This window comes from Cupressus sempervirens, chromosome 11 (genome assembly GCF_028749045.1).
Source record: "Cupressus sempervirens isolate cs-2001-9-10 chromosome 11, ASM2874904v1, whole genome shotgun sequence".
Lineage (NCBI taxonomy): Eukaryota > Viridiplantae > Streptophyta > Pinopsida > Cupressales > Cupressaceae > Cupressus > Cupressus sempervirens.
The window spans coordinates 12,249,343-12,261,596 of record NC_143128.1 but is presented as its reverse complement, the minus strand read 5'-3'; positions in this window follow the sequence as shown (position 1 = coordinate 12,261,596).

Genomic DNA, 12,254 nt, shown 5'->3' with positions numbered 1-12,254 from the left:
CTCAGATAGAATTTTTATGACACAAACGAACACTATGTTGAGATGTGGCCATATCCCAATTCCTATGGATAAAATTTGGGAAGGTACAAACTAACACTAGGAGCTTCATCATCTGGAACTACACAAATAGGAGTTGGAATGCCACCTATTGAGAATCCAAATATAAAACCTCTACGAGGAGGAGCTCAATGAGAATTTTCTTTATGTTTTGGCTTTGTGTGTTTGTAACTAATGCTTTAGATACTCATTAATAAAGTGCATTTTTTGAAATTTCTAAACATTGTCTCAAATGTGTATCAGTTATTGTGATGATCTTAATTCAATATGAATGTTTCAAATTTTTAGAAATTTTGCAAATGTTTTTGAGATTTTTGAAAAATTTTAATTTTGTTTTTTATTTTGTTAATATATAGATGTTTTTGGTAGTTTTCAAAAGTAAAGCTCAACATAGCTCAAATAGTTTTAGTTTTTAGTTTTCAAGTTTGGTATAAGTGGATTGATGTCATGTTTGAAAGTCATATTGTGAGTGTGAGAAATATTTATAGTAAAGCAATATTAGATAGACGTAGTTACAACAACTGGTGACTGAAGTGAGAGAGTTTCTGAGAACACTAAAGGAATCTTATTGTAGTAGAGTGATAGTAGACAGACTCAGTTGGAACAACTTGTAAATGACACAAGAGAGACTTTTAGAAAGTATAGGACATTTCCCCCTAGAATATGTAGGTTGCTCCCTAGACTTATGAACAATTTCAATCCATGTAGGTATGAGAAATATTTTGAAGTTAGATGAGAGCTTATGCACAAGAAAAGACAGCAAAGCTAAAGTATAAAACTTGCAGAGAGAAAATCACTCAAAGCAGAAAAGAAAAAAAGACAGTTGTACAAGAATGTTGAACATTTTTTTTGGATTTTTTGGATTTTTATATTTATTTATTTTAGTATTATCAAGATGTATATTGCTAGGTTTTCACCAGGATAATGATTTTGTTAGGACTTCTTATAGTTTTTAGCATTTAAAAAAAAAAGAGATATCTAGCTCTCAAGCATGATCACATTGATTTGTCCCTAATGTCTAGCAAGGTGTAGGACAGGATGTAGTAGCAAGTTCGTGGAGAAGTAGAGATGGATATGTAAGGAATATGAAACAAGTGAAAGTGATTCCTAAGAACTGACTCCTCAAGAGTGCCCAAGCTAGGTAAAAGGATATAGCAATATCATGTAATGGAAGGTAGCATGTAGGATGTTGACATGATGTCATGAAATGTAAGTTATCCAAGAGAATGGACATGTCAAGAGGTTTCTAAGAACCAATTTTCTTTTTCTTTTTCTTTTGATCAAGACCAAAGGGTCAAGCGAGTAGGATAGAAAATTTTAGTATGGAGGCTATGAGATGTGGGATACACAAGATCATGATAGGGAAATTAATAGATAAGATAGCCAATGCTCATAGGTAGATCAACTTTGTCAAGATCAAAGCTGAAAGAGCAGATATATGGGTGATGGAAGAATTACACATGATGCTTGTTTGCCAATTTTTCATCATGGTACTTGTCCAAAGTGCCACGTGAAGTGGTTTTCACCATATGACATATTCATTTTTATTTTTATTTTTTTGCTACCAAGGTGCCACAAGAAGAAGTTTCAACCAAGGCACTTTATTTTTGAATTTAAAAAAAAAAGAGTCCAAGCCTTTTTCAATTTTAATAATGCTCCTATTAGAAGGATAAGTCATTATAGAGAAAGACCATAGAAATGTATGCTCAAAGATGTTGATAGGGTAATGGAAGGGAGATTGTAGGAAAAAGAGAGGTAGATGGATGGTAAGGTTGTAGGTTTTGGATAGATAGATGGAGGGTGGATAATAGGGAAGTGTAGGCTTCAAAAGATTGTAGAAGGGTAGGTGTCAAAGTGGGAAAGATCAAAAAAGGCATACACCTTGAAGGGTAGTGGAATATTTGAGTAGATATGGATGAGGTAGCTTGAGTTTTTGATGTAGGAGATGGTATAATTGTTTTAGAAAAAGATGGAGTGGAAGGCATTGAAACCTTTTTAAGAAGATGTTTGGAAGAAGATGGAGTGGAAGCCTTTGGAAGATTGAATATCAACTTTGATTTATTTTCAATATTCAAGTCCTTCAACATAGACTTGGGAATCCATATAGCTTTTGATTTCTCATTAGATACTTTAGATCGTATTTCTTCCATAATGGATTTAGGAACCTATATTTGCTTTGATTTTGCAACAATGGACCTTTTTGGTCTCTTTTGTGCATTTCCTTTCTTATCATTCACATGTCTATTCAAGGAGACATAGTGATTATGTTCATTTTTAAGTTGATCATCCAAATTGCTTCCAAAAGGTTGGGGAATTGTGGATGATGAAGGTTGATATGGTTGGTTTAGATGGAAATATTTATATAAAGGACTCAAGGATATATATCTTTGTTGATCTTGAGGTAGGTTAGGAGAAGTAGGTAATGAGTTAAGAGAGGAATCAGGAGATGGAGGAATATAATGTTCAAAAATAGATGGAAGGTTTGAAGGCTTTAGCTTAGATGGATAAGGAACAAGGATAGATTTAGAAGATACAAATGGATAGTGGATAGGGATATCAACATCCTTAGAGTGAGAAACATGACCTAGGCCATTAATAGACTCACATGTAACTTTAATAGGAGCAACACCTTTTATAGGAGCACTTATAACTTGAGTGTAGATTTGAAGTGGATGAAGAGAAGTAGAACAAGAGGGTGAGGGAATACTTTTATCTTCATAAGGAAGTTTAGGTAGCATAGGAAAAGTATCCTTCTCTTGATCTTCAATAATCTCATTAGTGATGGTGGAAGGAATATCATGTTCTTTCCTAGTAGAGAGGCATGATATGCGAGATGGAGGACTATGTGGCTCTTGAGATGGAGGGATGGCATCTTGAGGGATATGAGAGGGTTCTTGATCTTGATCTTTAAGTTTTTTAGAATCCTCTTGACATGGATCCACTTCTAAGGACAAGGTAGAATGTGGAGTTTGCATGGTAGGCTCTTAAAGAGATAGTGAAGTACTAGCTAGAGTGGGAGTAATAGGAGTAGTCAGGCATGAATGTTTTTAATATTTAGTTTGAGTAGTATGGGAGAGGTTTGCAGCTAGGTCAAGATTATCTTGTCTTTATTTTAGAGGCAGCCCTTGAGGGTACACATAGTCAATAGAGAAAGTAGTGAGTTCTTCATTTAGTGGAGGTATGTTGGAAAGCTTAGATGCTTTAGAAGGTGATGGCATGTTTTTGATCTTGTTCTTCAGCTCCTTACAATGTGAAGTTTTATGTGAGTTATGTCTATGATAGGCACAATAGTTACTCATAAAGGAAACTCCCACCAAAGTGACCTTAGGTAAAACAAATTTTTTCTTGAAGAAGTTCTTCCAAGGTTATTTTGTAAGATTTTCCCAAAGGTGTGAAATCATGCTTTGGTTTAAACTTGCAAGGTTTCTTTTCAAAGATACCTTTAGATTTCTTGGGTGTTGTGTTTTTTACCAAGGATTTGGTTTCAACATCATAAGAAGTTGATGGATCAATATCTTTAGATGAACTAGAATAACTTTACAAGGATAATGTGCCCAATGATGTGTTTTCCTCTTATTTTAGTCTTTGAAGTTGAGTGCTTATTGTTTCAATTTGTTTCTTCATTTTTGCAATTAGAATCTCTTCTTTCTCACTAGGAATGTTAGACTTAGTGTATTTATTGTTAACCATTTTGATGTACTATGTTTCAAGTAGTGATAGTCAAGTTTTAGAACATAAGCCCACTGTAGATAGAGAAATAATGTAATTTTTATAGCCACAAACAATGATGAAAAGCAAAAGCCTAGACAAGGACCACACAAGAACATAGCTTCAAAGTTAGATAAGAGTGTTGTATACTAAGGTACAGTCCGAGTAACAAATAGAATAGCCAAAGATGATGACTATTGTGACATCGAGTATGACAAGCACTAAAGGATAAGAACAAGATAACTGAGAAATGAGACTAGGTTGAGTGTAGGTCACAAATTTTTAACTAAGCGAGCTGTCATTATTTGAAACTATTTATAGATAGAAAAGTGGTGAAATTTTGTAGGTAATAGACCAAACCTAGAGCATGGATAGCTCCAATAGAAAAATTTGATAGTTTTGAGACAAGATCTTGAAGGGGGTCAAAGCACTATAACCCAAGGTGTAAAAAAGCTTCTAACATTAGGGTAAATTTCCTAATTTGAACTGGATCATCATAGGAAGACTAGAAATAATATGATACTAAACAAGCTTGATCATAAAGTCTCAACTCAAGAACTCAGATTTGGTTCATTTTAAATATCCAACTAAGTGTGATTAATCTTGAATCATGAACTAAGCACACAAGACAACAATCAGGGATTTCAATAAAACATCTTCAAACAATGAGCAAAGGACAAAGCAATCTTGTACATAAACAAGAATAGTGTCATAGTACCAATCTAATCCCTAGAACCACCACCATCTATGTTCTCAAAAAATTTTCCAATTACACACATTGTCCTAAAAAATAAAATTTGGTAGCACTATGGTTCTTAGTAATGTTCAACTCTACAACTTTTGCAATCTAGAGTTGGTGAAATCCAATCCCAACACACCAAAATTTTGACATATTCTAAGAATTTAATCAATAAGAGATACTAAGGAGGTCTGCCAAGCAAACAAAAGACTACACCTGTGAGGATTTCCCCCACAAGGACATTTATATAGTAGTTGCTACTACCATGTCAAAAATGGCTATTACCACTTGAGGTTCTGTCCACATGGTTGACCCAATAAAGGGAATGTTCACTATGGTTAACCCTCTCTAATCAAGGAAGACTCACAAATTCATACCACATGGGGACTTTTTTTGGATTCAAGGGTTCCAAGTTTTTGATGTACCCAAAACGGAATAGAGCATAATCCTCTAGCCTTTTCACCTTACCCAAACATAGCAAACAAGATTATTTGACATGCTAATTTGAAATCACCTCACCAAATTTTTTAAAAAGCCTATAAAAAACACCACCAATCTCAAAAGAGAAAGTAGTAATGGATGTTGAGGACAAACCCAAGCAAAATAGTGAGATATTAACAAATATCTTTCCCTACCTATTGGGGAATCTATCATTGAGAAGAGCTTCCCATGTAAGGCAAGTGAATGAAGCACATTCCCTCGAGAACTCCACAAATACCATTCATAGGGACTAATTACTATGTGAAACACATATCCATGAAAGTAAATCTAGATCCAATTTTTGACCACCAATGAAGTGTGAGTCTATGAAAGTATGTAAAATCAGTCAAGCAAAACACATGAGATAGCTCATTTCCTTTCCAAATCCAAATGTTGTACAGATCTTAAAAAATACCTATTAATCCTTGCAATGCATCTTTTCTCTATTGTACCTTTCATTTGTGCTTGGACACTCGCTCGCAATGAATAAAGCACCACGCAAAACAAGCAAACACAAGATATGCAATATATATCCAACTTATGCAAAACTAGGGTTAGATCTGAATATTTGATTTTAAAGAGTGATAATAACCAACAAATAACCCAAATAAAAGCTCACATCCTACATTGATCCATGTGAAAACTAAATGCAAGCTATTCATCAAATGCCCTTTTTTTAATATTGGTTTTTAACCTAGTCAACAAGATTTGATTTATTTCTTATGATTTTGGCTTCAAAAATAGAAGTAAAAGGAAGGTACCCCTACTAAAAATCAGAGATGTTTCTAAAAATGTAATAATTTTGGTCGTATCTACCCATTTTCTCCTATGGGACCCACTTTGTCAAAATAGACTAGTTTTGGTAAATCAACTATTTGAATATTGATATAACATGTAACCTAAAAATAAAAAGAAAAATAACCCTCTATAATTTGTAGACCTATCCAAAAATTCTAAGTTGATTGAAAAATTTACTGATTTGCACCCAAAATCTCATTTTTTGGAAAAATAAAGAAATTATTACAAATCATGCAAATCAATTTAAATAAGTTTGAATTTTGAATTAAAGACTCTCTAGACTATTTCCACTCTACAATTATTTTTCAAGATCTTTATCCCAAATGGTTTGGAAGATATGAGTAAATCTTTCAAAATATAGAGTTGTAGCCTTCAAACCAATCTGCATATGGGTTAGCCTTAAAACCAAAGTAAGAAACTAAAACCACTTGGTTAGATGCAATAGGTTGCTGAAAAAAAATCAAACATGAGAATACAAATAAAATACCAGCAAGAAAATGGAGCTAGAAACTTGGTTGTTGCCCCATGGTGGGCACCAAAAATGTGTGTGAGAATTGTGGATAACGTATCTGCAAAACCAACACACTTCAATATAGACATTATATCATAGGTTTAGCACATAAAATGAATCAAAATTGAGCATAAAACCTATAAAACCATCTTATTTCTCTCTAACTAAGGAATAAGTATGTAAATGGAATGAATTGCTCTTAGAATTAAGACCAAATTAGTGACATTGACACCCCTAGAATGCAAGATTCAAGCTAGCATGAATGCAAGATTCAAAATAAGAATTGAAATGAAATTAAGGTAGCATGGAGTAAAATCAAGCTAAGAAACAAATCAATTAATCTAGAATTGAAATATAAAAGAAATGAAATGTTAGAATGCTTAATCTAACAGAGTTTCTTTGCTCTAAAATTGCCTCCCTTAGCTCTTAAATTGTCTTGTATTTATAGATTTTTCCAAGGGCTTGGGGTAGAGTTTGATCCAACCATAGTGAGGTTGGGGGTTGATTATTTTATTCATGGTGGAGATCCCACTAGAATAAATAATGTAGATTGGAGATCCCACTCAGAATAAACAATTTGAAGTGGAGATCCCACTCAAAATAAAAGAATAAACAATCTGAAGTGGAGATCCCACTCAAAATAAAAGAATAAACAATTTGAAGTGGAGATCCCACTCAAAATAAACAATCTAAAGTGGAGATCCCACTTAGAATAAACAATCTAAAGTGGAGATCCCACTCAGAATGAACAATCTGAAGTGGAGATCCCACTCAGAATTGTTTAAGAATATCCTTGGACCCCATAAAGAATAAAATATTCATTTATGGATAGGGGGACCCTTATCAATATTAAATTGATCTCTAAAATAATGACTCATTAATTCTTATTCTGAAACTAATATTCATGTGTCACAATTGAATGTGTTCAAATTGATTTGACTTGTTTGATTTATTCAAACTTATTCCATTCCAAGATATAATTCTGCATTTAAGGATGTGACCAATTTTGGGTGATTACACCACTATCAATGATCACCTTGCATCATTTTCTAGCTATCTTACATCTAGTCTTGAAAAGAATTCTTCTAAGTATAGGTTCCTCATCACTTCTCTTACTACATAAGGTTCTTCTCAATATTAGATTTTCTCTAGCCTTGGCTCCACTTGGTGAACTATCAATGTCTTCATGAATGAAAACATTTCTATTACCTTGCCCACTTTTAGAGGATCTACATTCAAAAAATCTATGTCATTCTTTACCACATCTAAAACAATTACCACGAAAACCACCTCTAGAATAAGAATTACCTCTTCCTCGATAAGAACTAGTACCTCCTTGGTATGAACTACCACCTTTCCACTCGGTCTTGTCTTTGTCATCATTCTTCCATTTATATTTTCCTTTATCTTGCATAGAACTATCAGATCTGCCACCTTCACGATAAGATCTATCTCTGCCTCTCTAGAATCTACGACCTCTACCTCTTTGTATTTGTTCATGCTTCTTTGTCAAGATCTCCTCAGCTTTCAAGGCATATTGATATGCTTCTTCCACACTTTCCAATTTCACAAAACTTATCTCATCTTGAATTCCAGATCTCAATCCATTTAGATATCTTACAATTTTCTCAACATCATCACTCGCATGTCTAGATCTGATGTCCAATCTATAGAATTCCTCAATATACTCTTTCACACTCATGTATCTTTGTCTTAAATTTTGCATCTTTCTCAATAAGCTAACTTGGTAATAAATAAGAAGGAATTTTTCTTGTTCACCATCTTCAGCCAAGTTCTAATCTTTTCATGTCCTCTCCTTTTTCTATCAGTTTGAAAATGATCCCACAATAGTGAAGCATAACCTTTCAACCTAGTAACTACAAGTTTCACCTTCGCATTATCAATAGTGTTTTCATACTCAAATAATTTCTCCATATTAGAGATCTAATTCAACATAGCATTGGTGTCTAATTTTCCATCATAAGGAACAACTTCTACATCAGGCTTCAAATATGCCCTAGATAACTCTCAAGAATCTTTCCTCATCTTGATCTTCTTCAAGTCCTAAATTAGGGTTTGGTGTTACTGCTTCATCATCACTCACATCCTCAAGATGTGCTCCTCTCCTTTGGGATATCTGCACAACATCTACTCTAGCTGCAATTTGTCTCAATGTATCCAATATGGAATTATCAATATTTCCTCTACCACGAACCATCTTTACAAATTAGTTTCATGCAAGATCATAACCCTCTACAAGTTATAGGTCAAATCCATAGATCTATAACCCTACAACCAAATCCAAATTAGGATTCTATTAGAAATCCTTTAGAATAACTAAGAGTGGGGGTGAATCAATTATTCAAGGTCCAAATGTCCTACTCAAACTTTTCACTAAGTATAGTGAGCCCATTCAATCATGTATTCATCCAAGCTTTAACTTTTCTAACTACCAAGTTACTATAAATCAACGTGCAAGCATAACACATTATAAATAAACACATGACATAGTGATTAATGTGGAAACTCAATTTGGGTAAAACCACCAGTTACATGCTACTCAATTCTTAACACTAACTATATTTTTCCTGATGCTTGATACCTAAAGATTACTTGGCACCAACTAAGATTTTTTAATGCTTGGCACTTGATCTTCACTTGGCACACACTAGAATTTCCTATTACTTGACTCCAACTAAGAATTTTCTTAGCTTCAACTAACTTGCTCAGCACCCACTAATGATCTTAGTTTAAGCTTTGCAGTCAACCTTGTTACAACTTCTTCCTCCAATGTTTCTAAGTGTGACCAAGCTCTATATCTTTGAGTAAGTTATCAATACATCATTTAACAATTCTCTTAACTAATCCTTGCACTTCATTACAAAATCATAACTCAACCTTTCCCTTAGGTGCTCTTCTTACATCTTGTTGATCAAATCCTCTTCATCAATCAACTAAGTGACAGTACTTGGATCTTATAAGAAAATATCATTCCTAAAAATAGCAGGTTTGACATCAATGACAAAACAATGATTGAAAATTGTCTTTTTAACAACAATCTTCTTTCTTTGCAACAATCTCCCTCTTTGATCTTCAACAATGAGCTTTTCAATCATAATTCCAACAATCTCCCTCTTTGGCATTGATCGCAAACCAAACTGATCAAACATTAGACTAAACTATTCAACCATATGTTAACTAGGTTAGAATAGAAAGTCAAATGCCAAAAAGTAATTGTATTACCATCAGTTCTCATGTTTCCTTTTAGTATTCTGATTGCTTCATTTTTGCTTCTCCCTCTTAGATGTTGTATCCTTGTTCTTTGTTTCTCTTCACTTTGTATTTTTCACCTTCTACTATTCTAATCAACCTTGATTATTTCTATCAACTTCTCCCTCTAGCTTCATTTGATTACCTTTATGAACATCTTGACAAGATGACGCTCAGGGATGGTACAAGAGATCCTTGTTGTGAGGATCTGCCAGTGTTGCAAGTATTCTGCGAGGCTTTCTCCACCTTTTTGTTTAGTATGGACTAGGTCTACTACAGATAGTTCAATTTCAACAAGATGGGTATATTGAGCAACAAACGCCTCAGAAAGTTCTGCAAATGTTTTAATAGTACCTTGAGGGATACGACAGAACCATTCCAAAGCTGGTCCTGCTAGGCTCTTGGGAAAGAGCCGCATGAGGAACACATCATTATAAGCTACCTCCTGACAATGCATATAGAACTCTTTAACATGTGTGACTGGATCACTTTTCCCTCTAAATTTGTCAAACTTAGGGGTCTCAAAATTTTTAGGAAACGGTGTCATCGTGATGGTTTTGTCAAACAGGTATGGGCAATCATTCTCAAACTTGAAAGTTTTGGAGTCTGTCCCATCTTTGAGGGCTTTGAGAGCATTTTTCATCTCTTCCCATTCAGAGTTTATAGGTGGGGGAGCGAGTGCCCCTAGCATAGGATACATGCTTGGATGTGATGGTTGCGATTGATATGGAAAACCTTGGTTGCTATATGGTGTCTGTGGAAAAATAGGTTGCATAGCTGGAGGAATGGATGTTATGGATTGTTGGAATGTGTTTTGGGTATATTGTTGCATCTGCTGAGAAATTTGTTGGTGGGGAAGATAATTATGAGGCTGCTGCCCTAGGAGATATTGTTGTGTAGGTGCTTGAGCATATTGTTGGTGTGAAGACTGCGGCTGAAAGGGTGGTAAGGTGGTTAATGCTGGTGCCATGCTTTGGGAATACATACTATGTCCAATATATGTGGGTTGCACTCCTACTTGAGAGTATGACTAATTATGAGTAGGTGCAAGGTAATTATTTTGTGGTAGAGTATTCATCATAGGGAACTGTAATGGTAGGATGGTTTGGCTATTTCCCAAAGGTGGCATGGAGAGATAGTTGGTAAGGGGTGGTAGTGAATAAAAATGTGAAGTGGTAGATGAAAGTGTTTGAGGGGCAGACATGGCTGCAGTGCTAGGGGAAAGACCAGTGGTAGGTCCTTGCGATATAGCAACATTCCAAGGTCTCAAAGGAAATGAGGCAGAAGAGCTTTGGCTAGCTACAAAGGGGTTGATAGTGATGTTGGGTGGGATGGAAGATGAGGTATTTGACCCTAGTGGTGGCATTTGAGTAGTAAATAAACTAGGTGTGCTGTGAGGTGGAAGTGAAAAGGTAGTGTTGTTGGATGTAAACAGAGGATTTGGGGGAGTAGGGAAATGAGTGGTTGAAGCAGAGGCAGATGATACACATGAGGTTGGTTGGGATGTAGCATGTACTAAGGGTTGAGTGAGGATGGGATGGGTGTTTTGTGGAATAGGAGCAGGCACCTGGGTTGATGGTATATTCGGGTCTACAGGTTCTGTCTGATGTGGTTGACATCCAGAGAAAGGATTGGTAAGAACAGATGACTCTATGACTGGTGGTTGCCACCCAAACAAAAGGTGTGTAGGCTCTAAAATTTTGATAGTTGGTGGACGCCCAAATTCAAAGGAACCAACATTATCCCTTAAGAAATTTGCCATGATGGTTTCCTTGTTTCGGTCTATGATGGCATTAACAATGGTGGCATGACCAGGTTGGTTCATGAAAGCATCAATGTCTATGGAGGAACTTGTCTCTTCGGGGATTTGTGGTGGTGGATTTGGTGCCATCATGGAAATGATGGGGTATGGCTGAGCTCGAGATGTGTTATTACTATGACTAGGATTGATGTCCTTTTTCCTTGTGTTTCTACCAAAATGAGTGGTGGGTGGCATGAAAATGCAGAATGTTCCCAGGGATGAGATGCAACAATGCTAATGGATGCAAAAGGGGGAAGGCTATTTTATGCAAATGATTTCCTAGTTTGAGACAAAGCTATATGACAAAACTAAAGAGGATTGGGTTGGGGATTCTAACTTCAAAGATATGTTGCCAAAGCATGAAAGGTCTGCTTTCCTATGTGCAAGCTTGGTGGTGATTGTGTCAACTTAAGGATAGACTGATGATCCTTTAGAAAAAAACATGAGATTAACTAGTTGTGGATCTCAACCTTTAGCTCAAGGTGATGAGGGATGACAAGTGACAAGCCTAGATTACCCTAGACAAAGCTCTGTCAGAGGGATAACCTCGGTGAGACTGGTGGATTTACAAGATGGTAGGAATGACAGAATTCTGGCAAGGTGACAACAATTTTGAAGGCTTGGATGTGAATTTTTTTGATTACTGGTTAGATGGTTTGGTTCTAAATAAAAGAACTAAATCAGATGGAGAACTAAAATGCTTAAGAGGATGACTAAGGATGGCTGACTGGCTTACCTACAAAGATGATTCTAATGCAAAAGTGAAGCTTATTCAAGAAGATGTGGAGAAACAAGGGGGTCCAATCATAGAAATCATGCCTAGTTGGTAAGGCCTAAGCATTGTTAACTCCTGGATGTTGGTTAAGTTGGATGGTACGATCTAACCAGGT